Source organism: Budorcas taxicolor, chromosome 11, assembly GCF_023091745.1.
Source record: "Budorcas taxicolor isolate Tak-1 chromosome 11, Takin1.1, whole genome shotgun sequence".
Classification (NCBI taxonomy): Eukaryota; Metazoa; Chordata; class Mammalia; order Artiodactyla; family Bovidae; genus Budorcas; species Budorcas taxicolor.
This window is the reverse complement of record NC_068920.1, coordinates 157,684,690-157,700,081: the sequence shown is the minus strand read 5'-3', so window position 1 is coordinate 157,700,081 and position 15,392 is coordinate 157,684,690.

Genomic DNA, 15,392 nt, shown 5'->3' with positions numbered 1-15,392 from the left:
TAGTCTCTTCCTCTTTCCTGCAGACACTGGGTCTAAATATTTACCAGAGACTGTTTTATTTTGAAATAAACGCATGTGTTAGAAGATTCTGTCACTGGCTAGACTTCTGCTCTTCATATCACTGCTGGGTGCCCCCACCCCTGCCGCATGGGAGATGGACAGGTCATTGTCTCGCTTAGTTTTCTTCTTTTTAAAAAATCATTGAAACTTTCTTTATACATTATAACTTAATAACTGCATAAAATTTATCATAAAATGGCATTAAATGTTTTTTTTTTCTTTTGCTTAACTCTCTGTCTCCCCCCACCTTTGGTAATTCTTATTGACAGCCAAGGAGATCAAACCAGGAAATCCTAAAATAAATCAATCCTGAATATCCATGGGAAGGACTGATGCTGAACCTAAAGCTCCAACACTTTGGCCATTTAATATGAAGAGCTGACTCCCTGGAAAAACTTGATGCTGGGAAAGACGGAAGGCAAAAGGAGGAGGGGGCGGCAGACAGCATCACTACTCAGTGGACGTGAATTTGAACAAACTCTGGGAGACAGTGGAGGACAAAGGTGCCTGGTATGCTACTGTCCATGGAGTCGCAAAGAGCTGGACGCGACTTAGCGACTGAACATCAAGAACACTGACGACCAAGTGTGTGTCCCACAGTGCGTGTCTGCTCATGAAGTCACAGACTCAACTAGGGCCTTGCGCTTTTTTATTTCTGGTTTTTCTGGGCCATGCAGCCCAGCTTGCGGGATCTCAATCCCCCATCAGGTATTGAACCCAGGCCACAGTGAAAGCCCCGAATCCTAACCACTAGACTACCACAGAACTCCCTATAGAACCTTGCTGATGCAAATTAAAAGATAGTGGTGAAAAGAAGAGAAGCAAAAAGCAAAGGAGAAAAGGAAAGATATAAGCATCTGAATGCAGAGATCCAAAGAATAGCAAGAAGAGATAAGAAAGCCTTCCACAGCAATCAATGCAAAGAAATAGAGGAAAACAACAGAATGGGAAAGGCTAGAGATCTCTTTAAGAAAATTAGAGATACCAAGGGAACATTTCATGCAAAGATGGGCTGGATAAAGGACAAAAATGGTATGGACCTAACAGAAGCAGAAGATATTAAGAAGAGGTGGCAAGAATACACAGAAGAACTGTACAAAAAAGATCTTCACGACCCAGATAATCACGATGATGTGATCACTCACCTAGAGCCAGACATCCTGGAATGTGAAGTCAAGTGGGCCTTGGAAAGCATCACTACAAACAAAGCTAGCAGAGGTGATGGAATTCCAGTTGAGCTATTTCAAATCCTAAAAGATGATGCTGTGAAAGTGCTGCACTCAATATGCCAGCACATTTGGAAGACTCAGCAGTGGCCACAGGACTGGAAAAGGTCAGTTTTCATTCCTATCCCAAACAAAGGCAATGCCAAAGAATGCTCAGACTACCGCACAATTGCACTCATCTCACACGCTAGTAAAGTAATGCTCAAAATTCTCCGAGCCAGGCTTCAGCAATACATGAACCGTGAACTTCCAGATGTTCAAGTTGGTTTTAGAAAAGGAAGGGGAACCAGAGATCAACTGGATCCAACATCCGCTGGATCATGGAAAAAGCAAGAGAGTTCCAGAAAAACAGCTATTTCTGCTTTATTGACTATGCCAAAGCCTTTGACTGTGTGGATCACAATAAACTGGAAAATTCTGAAAGAGACCACCTGACCTGCCTCTTGACCTGCCTCTTGAGAAATTTGTATACAGGTCAGGAAGCAATAGTTAGAACTGGACATGGAACAACAGACTGGTTCCAAATAGGAAAAGGAGTGCGTCAAGGCCATATATTGTCACCCTGCTTATTTGACTTATATGCAGAGTACATCATGAGAAACGCTGGGCTGGAAGAAGCACAAGCTGGAATCAAGATTGCCTGGAGAAATATCAATAACCTCAGATATGCAGATGACACCACTCTTATGGCAGAAAGTGAAGAGGAACTAAAAAGCCTCTTGATGAAAGTGAAAGTGGAGAGTGAAAAAGTTGGCTTAAAGCTCACATTCAGAAAACTAAGATCATGGCATCTGGTCCCATCATTTCATGGCAAATAGATGGGGAAACAGTGGAAACAGTGTCAGACTTTATTTTGGGGGGCTCCAAAATCACTGCAGATGGTGGCTGCAGCCATGAAATTAAAAGACGCTTACTCCTTGGAAGAAAAGTTATGACCAACCTGGATAGCATATTGAAAAGCAGAGACATTACTTTGCCAACAAAGGTCCGTCTAGTCAAGGCTATGGTTTTTCCTGCGGTCATGTATGGATGTGAGAGTTGGACTGTGAAGAAAGCTGAGCGCCAAAGAATTGATGTGTTTGAACTGTGGTGTTGGAGAAGACTCTTGAGGGTCCCTTGGACTGCAAGGAGATCCAACCAGTCCATTCTGAAGGAGATCAACCCTGGGATTTCTTCGGAAGAACTGATGCTAAAGCTGAAGCTCCAGTACTTTGGCCACCTCATGTGAAGAGTTGACTCATTGGAAAAGACTCTGATGCTGGGAGGGATTGGGGACAGGAGGAGAAGGGGAGGACAGAGGATGAGATGGCTGGATGGCATCACCGACTCGATGGACGTGAGTCTCAGTGAACTCTGGGAGTTGGTGATGGACAGGGAGGTCTGGCATGCTGCGATTCATGGGGTCGCAGAGTCGGACACGACTGAGCGACTGAAATGAAGTGAACTGAACTGATGCAAATGACAATACTTTCTGTATCTTAACATTCATACTCAACAATAAGCCCATAGGGATTCTATAGACTTCCCTGGTGGTCTAGTGGTTAAGACTCCGTGCTTTCATTGCAGGGGGCATGGATTCAATCCCTGGTCAGGGAACTAAGCTCCTGCATGCTCCAGGGTCAAATAATAAAATAAAACCAACCCCCTCAAAAAAAACCTAAAAAATAAGGAGGGATCCCTTTAAGACCATTACTTAGCAAACAGTTAAGTAGATCCTTTCTGGGCCAGGTACTGTTTTAAATCCATTCTACATAGTTACTCATTTAATCATCAAAACCCTGTGAAATAGGTACCAGTATTATGCCCTGTTTCACAAGTGAGGAAACTGAGGCCCAGAGAAATAAAGGCACATGCCCAAGTCACAACGTCAACATTTGAGCTCTACCCCAGAGTGCTTATTCCCAGCCTCTATACCTTCCTCCTGCCCCACCCCCACTGGAGGTGGGGGCACTGCTAGCTCAGAAGCAGTGGCTATACCATGATGCATTCCCTACTTGCCTGCAGTGCTCTGCTGCAATGGATAGCATCTACACCAGAGGCTGAAATTTCTGAGGGTGAGATTGCATGCGATGAGGAACAGTTGGGTCCAAGGGTATTTGCATTCCTTCCCCCCAACATGGGAAACGTTGCAGCCCGTCAGTTGTTTGTGCAGAGACAGCACCCCTATTCCAGAATGTCCCCCAGATGGCTGGGTGTAGAGTACCCTGTCATGCTTACTATGTATTTCCCTGGCTGCAGTGAAACTGAGCTTCTTTCCAGGCTTCTATTTCAGTAAACTGCTAAAAATTCAGCACTTTTGTCACTTTCCGAAGAGTTGACTCGCTGGAAAAGATCTTGCTTTTGGGAAAGATTGAGGGCAGGAGGCGATGGGGACGGCAGAGGATAAGATGATGAGAGAGCATCACCGACTCAATGGACCTGAATTTGAGCAAACTCCGGGAGATAATGGAGGACAGAGGAGCCTGGCACGCTGCAGTCCATGGGATCACAAGGAGTCGGACGTGACCTAGCGGCTGAACAACAAAAACAAGAAGCCTTGGCAAAGTCACCCAGTGGCCTTTCCTCCATAGTCTCTAAGGACCACTTCTTTTTTTGGCTGATCCCGTGACTGCTGCGGGATCCCAGCTATCAAAGCACCATATCCTAACCACTGGACCATCAGGGAATTCCCTCCAAGGACAATTTTTATACCCAATGACACCTGGAAATTTAAGAGGGGAAAGAATACAATAGATTTATCTTCTTTGTCGTATTCAAACTGTTTCTTACTTTTTATTTTGTTTTTAAATTCTCACTTTTTTTTTTTGGATGGATAATACATCATATCATTTAAATAGTGAGAGGTATGAAAAGGTACACTGGGAAAAGCTTCCCTCCCATCCCAGGTCCTAGCAACCTAACTCCTCCACCCAAAAGCAAAGTTATGCTTCTTGTGATTTTTCTAGAGACATTTTATGCAATTACAAGGAAATACGAATATATGTTGATTTCTTGTTTATACTCAAGTATTCTTGCCTGGAGAATTCCATGGACAGAGAAGCCTAGTGGGCTACAGTCCATGGGGTCACCAAGAATCGGACATGACTGAGCGACTAACACACACACTTCTTTATACTCAAAGATAGCAGCAGACTATATACATGAAGACTCATTGAGCTTTTTCCATATAACTTTATATCCTAGACCTTATTCTGGACTGTGTTGCCACATAAGAGAGGCTGTATTGGCAAATTTGCTTTTTTTAGGCTACACAGTACTCCTTGGTGTGGAAGTACTGTGATGTATTTGGCCAGTCTCTTACTGATGGATGTTTAGGTTTTCAATATTTGGCCATCACAAGCAATGCTACGGTGGGTAACATTATTCCTTCCATGTGTGAGCACATCTGATGGATAAATCCCAGGAAGTGCAATGGCTGGATCAAAGGTGATGTGCATTTGACACTTTCATACAGATTGCCACGTTGTCCTCCATAGGGACAAGGCCAGTTTCCACCCCCATGGCCCTGAGGGGCATGAGCCAGCTATTTCCTCACCAGCACCCACCGTTAGCCAACTCTGATCTTGCCAATCTCATAGGGGGAAACATGTATTCTCAGGGTAGCTATCTTTTGCATTTATTTATGATGAAGGAGGGTGAGCATTTTTTATCTTTAAAAGTCAGGGGCTTCCCTAGTGGCTCAGTGGTAAAGAATCCGCCTGCCGATGCAGGAGACATGGGTTCGATCCCTGGTCCAGGAAGATCTCACATGCTGCAGAGCAACTAAGCCCGTGGACCACAACTATTGAGCCTGTGCTCAGCAACAAAATAAGCCACCGCAATGAGAAGCATGTGCCCTGCAACTAGAGGGCAGGCCCTGCTCTGCACAACTAGAGAAAAGCCTGCTTAGCAACAAAGACCCAGCATAGCCAAAATAAAAAGAATTAATTTTTAAAAAAGGTCATTTGTATTTCTTTAGCATTCCCCTCATCTCCTTTGCATTATGGCTTAAAAAAATTTTTTTTATTTGACTACACTAGGTCTTAGGCGAAGCTGCACCAGGTCGTAGCTGAAGCTTCAATATTTTGGCCATCTGATGCGAAGAGCTGTCTCATTGGAAAAGACCCGAATGCTGGGAAAGATTGAGGGCAGAAGGAGAAGGGCATGAGAGAGGATGAGATGGTTGGCTGGCATCACCGACTCAATGGACACGAATCTGAGCAAACTCCGGGAGACAGTGAAGGACAGGGAGGCCTGGCATGCTGCAGTCCATGGGGCCACAAAGAGTCTGACGCAACTGAGTGACTGAAAACCAACAAGGTCTTAGTTGTGGCATGCGGGATCTAGTTCCCTGACCAGGGATCAAACCAGGGCCCCCTGCACTGGGAGCCTGGAGTCTTAACTGCTGGACCACCAGGGAAGTCTCATCATTGCTTTTTATTTGAAAAGCCACAGATATTTGTGCAAGAAAGTAGCGAAAATATAAAGGAGAAAATCAAAAGCACTTTCATAGTGTGCCCGAAGAACCACTCTTGGCCTTTTGGCCATACTGTGAAGGGGTTCTCATTCTCCATAAAGAACAATAGAAACGAATCCATTGTGTGGAGAGCAGAGAAAACAAGGACTCAGGGAAACTGGCAAGCAGGCCAGTGTCCACCCATGGGAGGCAGGTCTGCAGGCATGCACGGAGGGTAATGAGGGGCCAGGGGGTCCTGCTTCAACTCCCCACCCTCCCAAAGAGAATAGGTGTGATCCATCCATCCATCCATGCATTCATTTGGTGAGAAATTGTCTCTCCCAGACCTGGGCTCGGCACTGGAGACATTGGCTTGTGGGGACAGATGACAAGGCTCTGTTCTTGGAGCACCCTGCCCAGGGAGCAAGAGAAGAGTGAAGAATGAAACTTGCAAAGAACAAAGATTTGCGATCTCTGTTTAAAGCCTGTAGGGACAGGAGGCTGGGGACCAGAGAGGGAGAGAGACAGCTTGGGGCCACACAGCAGGTCAGCAAAGGCATCATGCTGGGCTATCTAGACTCAGATCTGCCTGAGTTGCTGCTCTCTCTCCTGCCTCATCGCGACAGCTGGCAAAGACTTCAGGACCTGGTCTTGGCCAAGCTCATGCTCACAACTTTTACCTCTGCCTGAAACACCTTTCCCCTAAACTTTTCCTCTTTGGTCTTTTGGGTGGGTTCCTTTAGCATTTATCCCTGGGCCTTGCATTGCAATCTCTTTTTAATCCTCCCAAGAATTATAGGAATGAAAGATTATCTCCATTTGACAGGTGGCAAAATGGAGGCTCACAGAGGGTAAGCAACTCATTCAGAGTGAGCTAGTGTGTGGCAGAGCTAAGACACGAAGCCAGATTTGCTGGCTTTAAAACCTGCCCCAACTCGCCACCACTAGTCTGGTGGTTAATCTCGGCTGTCGATGCGCTGTGTGACCTTTGGCAATTTGCTTCCTATTTCTGATTTTGTCTTGACTTGCAGTCTTCTTAATAGGACAAGGCTGAAATGAGTTCTGTCCCATCTCATAATTTCTAGGGGAGGGTGGGTCTTAATGATGCCAAGAGTCTCCAAAGGCACTCCAGAGAACCAGGACTAGAGGGGTTCCGCTGCCCATTCCCCACCCCCACCCAGGGTTCTGTGAAGACCAGAGGAGGTTCAAGCTCTTTGGCAGGTTTACATAGAAGACTAGCATTCAGAAGGGAGGGTACATTTTCAGTGGCCACATCCAGATTCAGACCCTCTGATACATGAGGACTCCGCTCACCTCTGAATGTCAGCTTATATCCAGGGACCTACATGGAAATTCTTTTCTGTCTCTGGGTGAGAAGAAACTTGCCTTAAACAGAATTCCATATCCTCAGTGGGACAGCCTCTCCTTATCCTCACCCTGACTCTGGCTCCAGACGTGTGAATGGATTTAGTGTATTAGGAGGGCAGCGGACCTTTAAAATGGGCCTCCCTCTGACCCTGCAGTTCTACTGCTTCTAATGTTGGCCCCGAGGAAACAAACAACTGGAACTGTGCTCCGGGCCCCACGTGCTGTTTATCACCCTCCATCTCGGGCGGCAGGTGACACGGTTGATGACCTGATGACGCCCTTCTTCCTGAAACCCTTTGTTCTCAGCTTCCTGGACACCTCCCCTCCTGGTCCTCCTCCTTCCTGGCTGGGTGAGCCCTGCTGGCTCTGCGTTCTCCCCTCCAACCTCCTCCCATTGGCGGCCAGGGACTCACGCCCCTCTCCCTGAGGTGGTCCCTGCTGTCCCTGGTCACATGTCAAACATGTGACCATGTGTGACTTTCAAATGTCCCTCTTCTCTGGCTCCCGACATGAGCGCCTGGTGACCTCTCAGCGTCTGCAGGCATCTCAGCTGCTCCCCAGGGCTTTTCAGTTTGGAGAACAGCTCCACCCAGGGGGCTCAAGTCTAAAGCTAGGCCTCGGGCCTCCCTGGTGACTCAGGGGTAAAGAATCCACCTGCCAATGCTAGAGACACAGCTTGATCCCTAACCCAGGAAGATCCCACATGCCGTGGAGCAACTACTGAACCCGTGCCCTAGAGCCTGGGAGCCACAGCTACTGAGCCCACGCGTCACAGCTACTGAAGCCCCCATGCCCTAGAGCCCATGCTCTGCAACAAGAGCGTCTGCCGCAATGAGAAGCCCACGCACCGCAGCTAGTGAGTAGCCTCTGCTTTCACCGCAACTGGAGAAAAGCAGCAAAGACCCAGCACAACCATAAATAAATATGATTATAAAAGTAAATAAACAAACAAAGCTAGGCCTCACTGCCATCCCTCCAGGCCCAGGCCATCACTGCTGGTCTAACCTATTGCCTCCTTGCTGTTGTCCCTCTTGACCCCTACAACCGCAATTGTTTCCCCCCTTTTTTAAATTTTTTGTCTTTTTTTGGCCATGCCACATGACATGGAGGATCTTAGTTCCACAACAAAGGATCAAACCCACACCCCCTGCATTGCAAGTGTGGAATCTTAACCACTGGACCACCAAGGAAATCCCTGTTTAAATCATTTGAAAAAAAAAAAAACAGATCTCTTTCCTGCTTCAAATCTCCCCATGGAGTCTCACTGCACTTAGGATGAAGTCCAAACTTTTGATCTTACCATTGCCCCCAGCCCTGCTGGTCTCCTCTGATTCTCAAACATACCAAGCTCATGCCCACCTTTGTGAAAGTCCACACCTACTGAGCACTTAGCATGAAAGGTATTCATTTAATCCTCACAGCAGCTTGAGGAGTACTGTGATTATCCTCCTTACGAAGATGGGAAATTGAGGCAGAGGGGTTGCTCAGCCAGCCCGAGGTCATACAGAGTGAGCACGACAGAGCCTCAGGGCCTTTGCACTGGGATTCCCTCCGTCCGGAATGATCTTCCCCCTAAAGTTCACGTGACTAACTCATGATCATTTCGGATCTCTGATCAAATGTCCCCTTGCCACATTCTTGCCATCTACCCTTTTGTACCTTTTAGATTTTAAACCATGTGACTGTATCAGCATTTCAAAATAAATGTTTTCTAACAGAGCATTGTAAATTTTGATATAAGAAGCTTGTTAAGGGAACAAACCTTTTGATGACTCAGTATGGACACTGGGATCCCATTTTTGTTCAAATAATTACAATTTAGAAACTAGCCTGGGCATTTTTCTCCTAAAAGGTAACTATGATTAGCTCTGAGAGGTAAGGCTAGAAGTGACCTTTTTATAAGTATATATATATATTTTTTTTTCCTCTTAAAATTTTTTTATTTAGAGGTGACTGTTACCTTCCTTTTGCTTGTATGTATTTTATAATTTTTCCCCGGTAACATGCCTAAGTGGGAAAAAGAATGAATGATTCCTTCCATGTTAGGTGACTGGCACTTTAGAGCTCTACTGTTTTTTTGTTTTTAAGATTTTTTGATGTGGCCATTTTTAAAGTCTTTATTGAATTTGTTACAATATTGCTTCTGTTTTATATTTTGGGTTTGGTTTTTTTTTGCCGAGGGGCATGTGGGATCTTAGTTCCCTACCAGGGATCGAACCCTCACCCCTGCATTGGAAGGCGAAGTCTTAACCACTGGACTGCCAAGGAAATCCCTCAGAGCTCTTCTTGATCAACATTCCTGGTCAGCAGCTGGGGACGCTGAGGCCCAGCAAGGGGCCAGAACTGACCTGGAAGCAGGTGTGGCTCCCAGATGCTCCTGGGAAGTTTCTGGGGTCCCCACTCATAGCCAAGAAGGCCTTTCAAAGGGCACCTGGTGTGTGGCGTGGAGCCTTGAGGTGGGACATGCCACTGAAAGGCTGGCTTCAGTTCCGCCACCTCCCGAAGGGCCTGAGTGGTCTCTGAGCTGGCCAATCCTTTCTTTGCTCAAACCTGAGAGCAGATTGCCAATTTTCATAGGGAAAAAAAAAGTGTGGAACATGTTTTCTCAGTTTATGACACTCTGCAACCATGATTGTCCTTGGCACCTTCTCCCTGGAGATAAGATTTACAGAGCCTCCTCCTTGCCTGGTGCTGTACTGAGCCCATTTTACAGGTGAGGAAACAGAGGACAGGAGGCAAGGAATCACCTGGGAAGGTCACCAACTAGCAAGTTGGTTCAAGGATTCAGCTCAGTTCCAGCTCTTTTTGATTCCAAATTTAGCCCCTCTGATCAAGCTAGGGAAACCCTGGCTAGTGTTTGTTTTTTTGGTAACATGGGTTTTCTTAAATAACAATACAAGTTCTTCCCAGATACCAGCACTGTTCAAGGACTTTTACACACCCTGTGAGGGAAGGTGTGTTCTGGGACCCATTTCTCAGGGAAGACAACAAAGGCCTAACAGGGGAAGTGGTGTAGTCATTCACAGGGGTCTGTGATACCAGGCCTCCCAATGGACATGAGTTTGCGCAAACTCTGGGAGATAGTGAAGGACAGGGAAACCTGGCGTTCTGTGGTTCGTGGGGGTGACAAAAAGTTGGGCACAACTTAGTTCCTGAACAGCAACCATCGTGCACCCCAGGCATCCCTGGACCCTGCCCACAGCTGCCCTGTGCCCTTGGGGTGCCTGGTCGTCTGGCCAACTAACTGGGCTCTGGCCTTGAGCTGGCTCTCAGTTCAGAGGGAGATGAGAAGCTCTGCGAAATGCCAATACTCCCCAGCTCAGGAGGCTGCCCCTGGTGAGGGGACCACCCTGTGTGTCAGGTCACCTCCCCTCTCTAGGGTCCTGGCCTCAAGAGCCAGGGGGCCTGGCTGACCTTGAAGAAGCCATAACCCCCACCCCCTGGCTTCTGGGGCTGCTCCTCTGTTGCTGGGCGGAAGGTCCTCTCTGTCAGGGGTCGGGGGGAAGCGGCCAGCCTGGTGTGCAGCCCCAGTGGCTGAGCTGGCTGAGCCACAACAGCCGTGTGATCCTCACAGGGCCTCGCACAGCCATCCTGAGAGGGAGGGAGGCAATCTTGTGGTGCCCATTCTACAGAGGAGGAAACTGAGGCTCAAAGAAGCTAAGCAACTTGTCTAGCGTCTATAGAATCACATAGTACAGCCTGGTGTTCCCACCCCTAGCTCTAGCTGGTCCCCTCCAAGGATGATTCTGCCGCTTCTGAGCTGGCGGTCTCCTTGCCCCCTGAAGCCCTCCTCATCTGTAAAGTGGGGGTCACAGTCCTGCTGGCCTCAGAGGTCTGGAGGTGAGTAGGAAGGGGGGTGCTGGGCCCAGAGCATAGAGCAAGGGCTCCACACATGGATGAGGTTAGCACACGACTGGGCAACTTCACTTTCACTTTTCACTTTCATGCATTGGAGAAGGCAGTGGCAACCCACTCCAGTGTTCTTGCCTGGAGAATCCCAGGGATGGGGGAGCCTGGTGGGCTGCAGTCTATGGGGTCGCACAGAGTTGGACACAACTGAAGTGACTTAGCAGCAGCAGCAGAAACCTTCAACAGGCCGAGTCCTTACAAGCTCCTACCCGCACCTTCCAGATCTTTAAAATGAAGACAATAATGGTCTCAGATCATCAAACACAGACAACAGTGGGCATAGGGCCCAGCAGGTAGAAAGCACTTTGATCAATAGTGCCACTGTTATTATCATTATTAAAATAGAGCTGACTGCTCTTTCTCATAGATCAGTCCAGAGAGTTAAGTCAGACGAAACCCGGTCTGTAAATGGGGCCTGGCTCACAGGAGGACCCTGAAGGCCGCCTCGGCCGCCTCCCACGCCTGCTGCCCAGTCCTCCTTCAGAGCTTCCCATCCCCACACTGGGTGGGGGGTTCTGTGGAGCCTCCCGTTGGTGAAAAGGGAGCTGTGAGGCCCATGGGGTTGGGGGCCCTGGACCACCCCAGGCCTTCAGAACAAGGTGTAGGATGACAAGGCTTTTTCCTTGGGTCTCCGCAAAGTATGAGGTTATGATCATTAGGGAAGAAGGCTGCCTGTCCAAGGTCACTGTGTTCTCCTACCTGGAAGGAGGCAGTTTTAGCCGAGAGAGGACACCCGGATAGGCCTGGCTCCTCCATGGCTGCTTCCCACCAGAGCTTCTCAGCCACTGGCCAGCAAGTAGCCAGAGGCCTGGCACCTCTCATCCCTGGGCTTCCCACTCCCCCACCGGATGGGGCACGGAGTGACCCACGGGTGTGGGTATCTCTGCCAAGCCTGCTCTGGGCTGGGCCACAGAGGGGCAGGGGAGCTGGAGGGATTCCCAAGACCTGGCCTTCTCCCAAGCTGGCCTTGAGGGAGCATGCCTGGGTGGGTGGGCAGGGGAGGCTGGGAGAACTCACCTGATAGGCCTCTGCTTTCATCCTGGGATCAGCCCAGGGATCTCTCAGCCTCCCTGCCGGATTTCTGATCGCAGGATTAAGTCAGAATCTTCCTGTGAGTTAAATAACAACCCGGTGAAGGTTAAAGGTGAGCAGGCAGAAGGGAGTACTAGGGAGGGGGCATTTGGAGACTTCCGGGCCTTGAGGCTGGGCTTCGTGCCCAGTGGGGCTGGTTTTATCTGCCTTCTCTTATCGCAGCCTACCTCCCCTTACCGTTAAGGCTGTTTGCCCTGGCCCTGCCCAGCTGGGATCCCTGGGAAGGATGGAGAGGCCCCAGCGCTGCCCTTGACCTAAGGCGTCCAGGCCTGCTGGGGGGAGGGCTGAGTCTCCAAATCATTTGATCAGAAAGACGCCAGGACACAGACCCAGTTCTAGGCCTATGGGGTGACATCGAGGGCCCAGCCAAATGAGCTGGTGCAGGCCGTTCCCATTTCCCTGGCCTCTTCAGTCATCCGCCAGACCACTGGCTGACTTGCTCTAGTGTTTAGGAGACTCCCAGGTGCCAGGCTGCCTCAAGTGATGCCCCCATGAGGCCCTGCCCTCTGAGAGCATTTATTCCTGGCTACACACCTCCCTTCACAGGTGGGGATGACACTTACATCACCCCAGGGTTCAAGGATACAGGGGATTAGACTCACACCAGCCGACTTCATCTCAGCCTCCTTTCTGGGGTGTTCTATGGGGAGATGAAGGGTGGGGAGAGACAGGAGCCAGAAGCTCCAGGGTTTAGAACCTGTTTTGGTTGTTTTTGGTTGTTTAGAATCCACCCGCAATGCGGGAGACCTGGGTTTGATCCCTAGGTTAGGAAGATTCCCTGGAGAAGGGAAAGGCTACCCACTCCAGTATTCTGGCCTGGAGAATGCCATGGACTGTATAGTCCATGAGGTCACAAAGAGTCGGACACGACTGAGTGACTTTCACTTGGTTGTTTTTATTTCAAGTTTAGATTTTTTTTTTTTTTTTTAGCTGTGGTGGGTCTTCATTGTTGCACTCTGGTTGTGGCAAGTGGGGGCTACTCTTCATTGCAGTATGCGGGCTTCTCATCATGCTGGCTCCTCTTGTTGAGAGCAGCCTGGGCTCTAGGCGCGTGCAGGCTCAGTGGCTATGGTGCTTGGGCTTGGTTGCTCCAAGGCATGTGGAATCTTCCTGGACCAGGGATGGAACCTGTGTCCCTTGCATTGCAAGCCTGATTCTTAACCGCTGGACCACAGGGAAGCCCTGGTTGTTTTTAAAATATGGTTTAATTGTATGAGTAAAAATATTATTTCAGGAAATATGAAAAAACACAGAAAAGCATAAAGGACAGTGCTGGGAGCTCAGTCCCTCAGTCGTGTCTGACTCTTGGCGACCCCATGGACTGTAGCCTGCCAGGCTCCTCTGTCCGTGGGATTCTCCAGGCAATAATATTGAAGTGGGTTGCCATGCCCTCCCAGGAGATCTTCCCGACCCGGGGATTGAACCTGCATCTCTTACGTCTCCTGCATTGGCAGGCTGGTTCTTTACCATTAGCGCCACCTAAAGGCCAGAATCACGATGGTGTGATCACTCACTTAGAGCCAGACATCCTGGAATGTGAAGTCAAGTGGGCCTTGGAAAGCATCACTACGAACAAAGCTAGTGGAGGTGGTGGAAATCCAGTTGAGCTATTTCAAACCTGAAAGATGATGCTTTGAAAGTGCTGCACTCATTATGCCAGCAAATTTGGAAAACTCAGCAGTGGCCACAGGACTGGAAAAGGTCAGTTTTCATTCCAATTCCGAAGAAAGGCAATGCCAAAGAATGCTCAAACTACCGCACAATTGCACTCATCTCACATGCTAGTAAAGTAATGCTCAAAATTCTCTAAGCCAGGCTTCAGCAATATGTGAACCGTGAACTTCCAGATGTTCAAGATAGTTTTAGAAAAGGCAGAGGAACCAGAGATCGAATTGCCAACATCCGCTGGATCATGGAAAAGCAAGAGAGTTCCAGAAAAACAGCTATTTCTGCTTTATTGACTATGTCAAAGCCTTTGACTGTGTGGATCACAATAAGTTGTGGAAAATTCTGAAAGAGATGGGAATACCAGACCACCTGACCTGCCTCTTGAGAAATCTATATGCAGGTCAGGAAGCAATAGTTAGAACTGGATATGGAACAACAGACTGGCTCCAAATAGGGAAAGGAGTACATCAAGGCTGTATATTGTCACCCTGCTTATTTAGCTTATATGCAGAGTACATCATGAGAAACACTGGGCTGGAAGAATCACAAGCTGGAATCAAGATTGCCGGGAGAAATATCAATGACCTCACATACGTGGATGACACCACCCTTATAGCAGAAAGTGAAGCCTCTTGATGAAAGTGAAAGAGGAGAGTAAAAAAGTTGGCTTAAAGCTCAACATTCAGAAAACTAAGATCATGATATCTGGTCCCATCACTTCATGGCAAATAGATGGGGAAACAATGGAAACAGTGTCAGACTTTATTTTGGGGGGCTCCAAAATCACTGCAGATGGTGATTGCAGCCATGAAATTAAAGGATGCTTACTCCTTGGAAGGAAACTTATGACCAACCTAGACAGAATATTGAAAAGCAGAGACATTACTTTGCCAACAAAGGTCCGTCTAGTCAAGGCTATTATTTTTCCAGTAGTCATGTATGGATGTGAGAGTTGGACTGTGAAGCAACTGAGCGCCGAAGAATTGATGCTTTTAAAGTGTGGTGTTGGAGAAGACTCTTGAGAGTCCCTTGGACTGCAAGGAGATCCAACCAGTCCATTTTAAAGATCAGTCCTGGGTGTTCTTTGGAAGGAATGATGCTAAAGCTGAAACTCCAGTACTTTGGCCACCTCATGGGAAGAGTTGACTCATTGGAAAAGACTCTGATGCTGGGAGGGATTGAGGGCAGGAGGAGAAGGGGAGGACAGAGGATGAGATGGCTGGATGGCATCACCAACTCAATGGACGTGAGTCGGAGTGAACTCTGGGAGTTGGTGATGGACAGGGAGGCCTGGCGTCCTGCGATTCATGGGGTCGCAAAGAGTCGGACACGACTGAGCAACTGAACTGAACTGAACTGAAAGGACAGAAACACCTCGAATAACCATAATAATGTTTTAGTGTGATTGCTTCCATTTTTCTTACAAAAGAGCGGAAGCAGGAGATATTGGGTTGGCCAGGAAGTTCATTTGAGTTTTTCCATACGGTCTCATGGTAAAACCTGAACGAACCTTCTGGCCAACCCAGTATTTTGTAACCTGCTCTTTCTACCTGTTGTCTTTGAAATGTCTTCCTGTCACAGCGCATATACTTCTCGTCCTTTTGCATGGCCGCCCAGCATCCTGTCACAGGGCC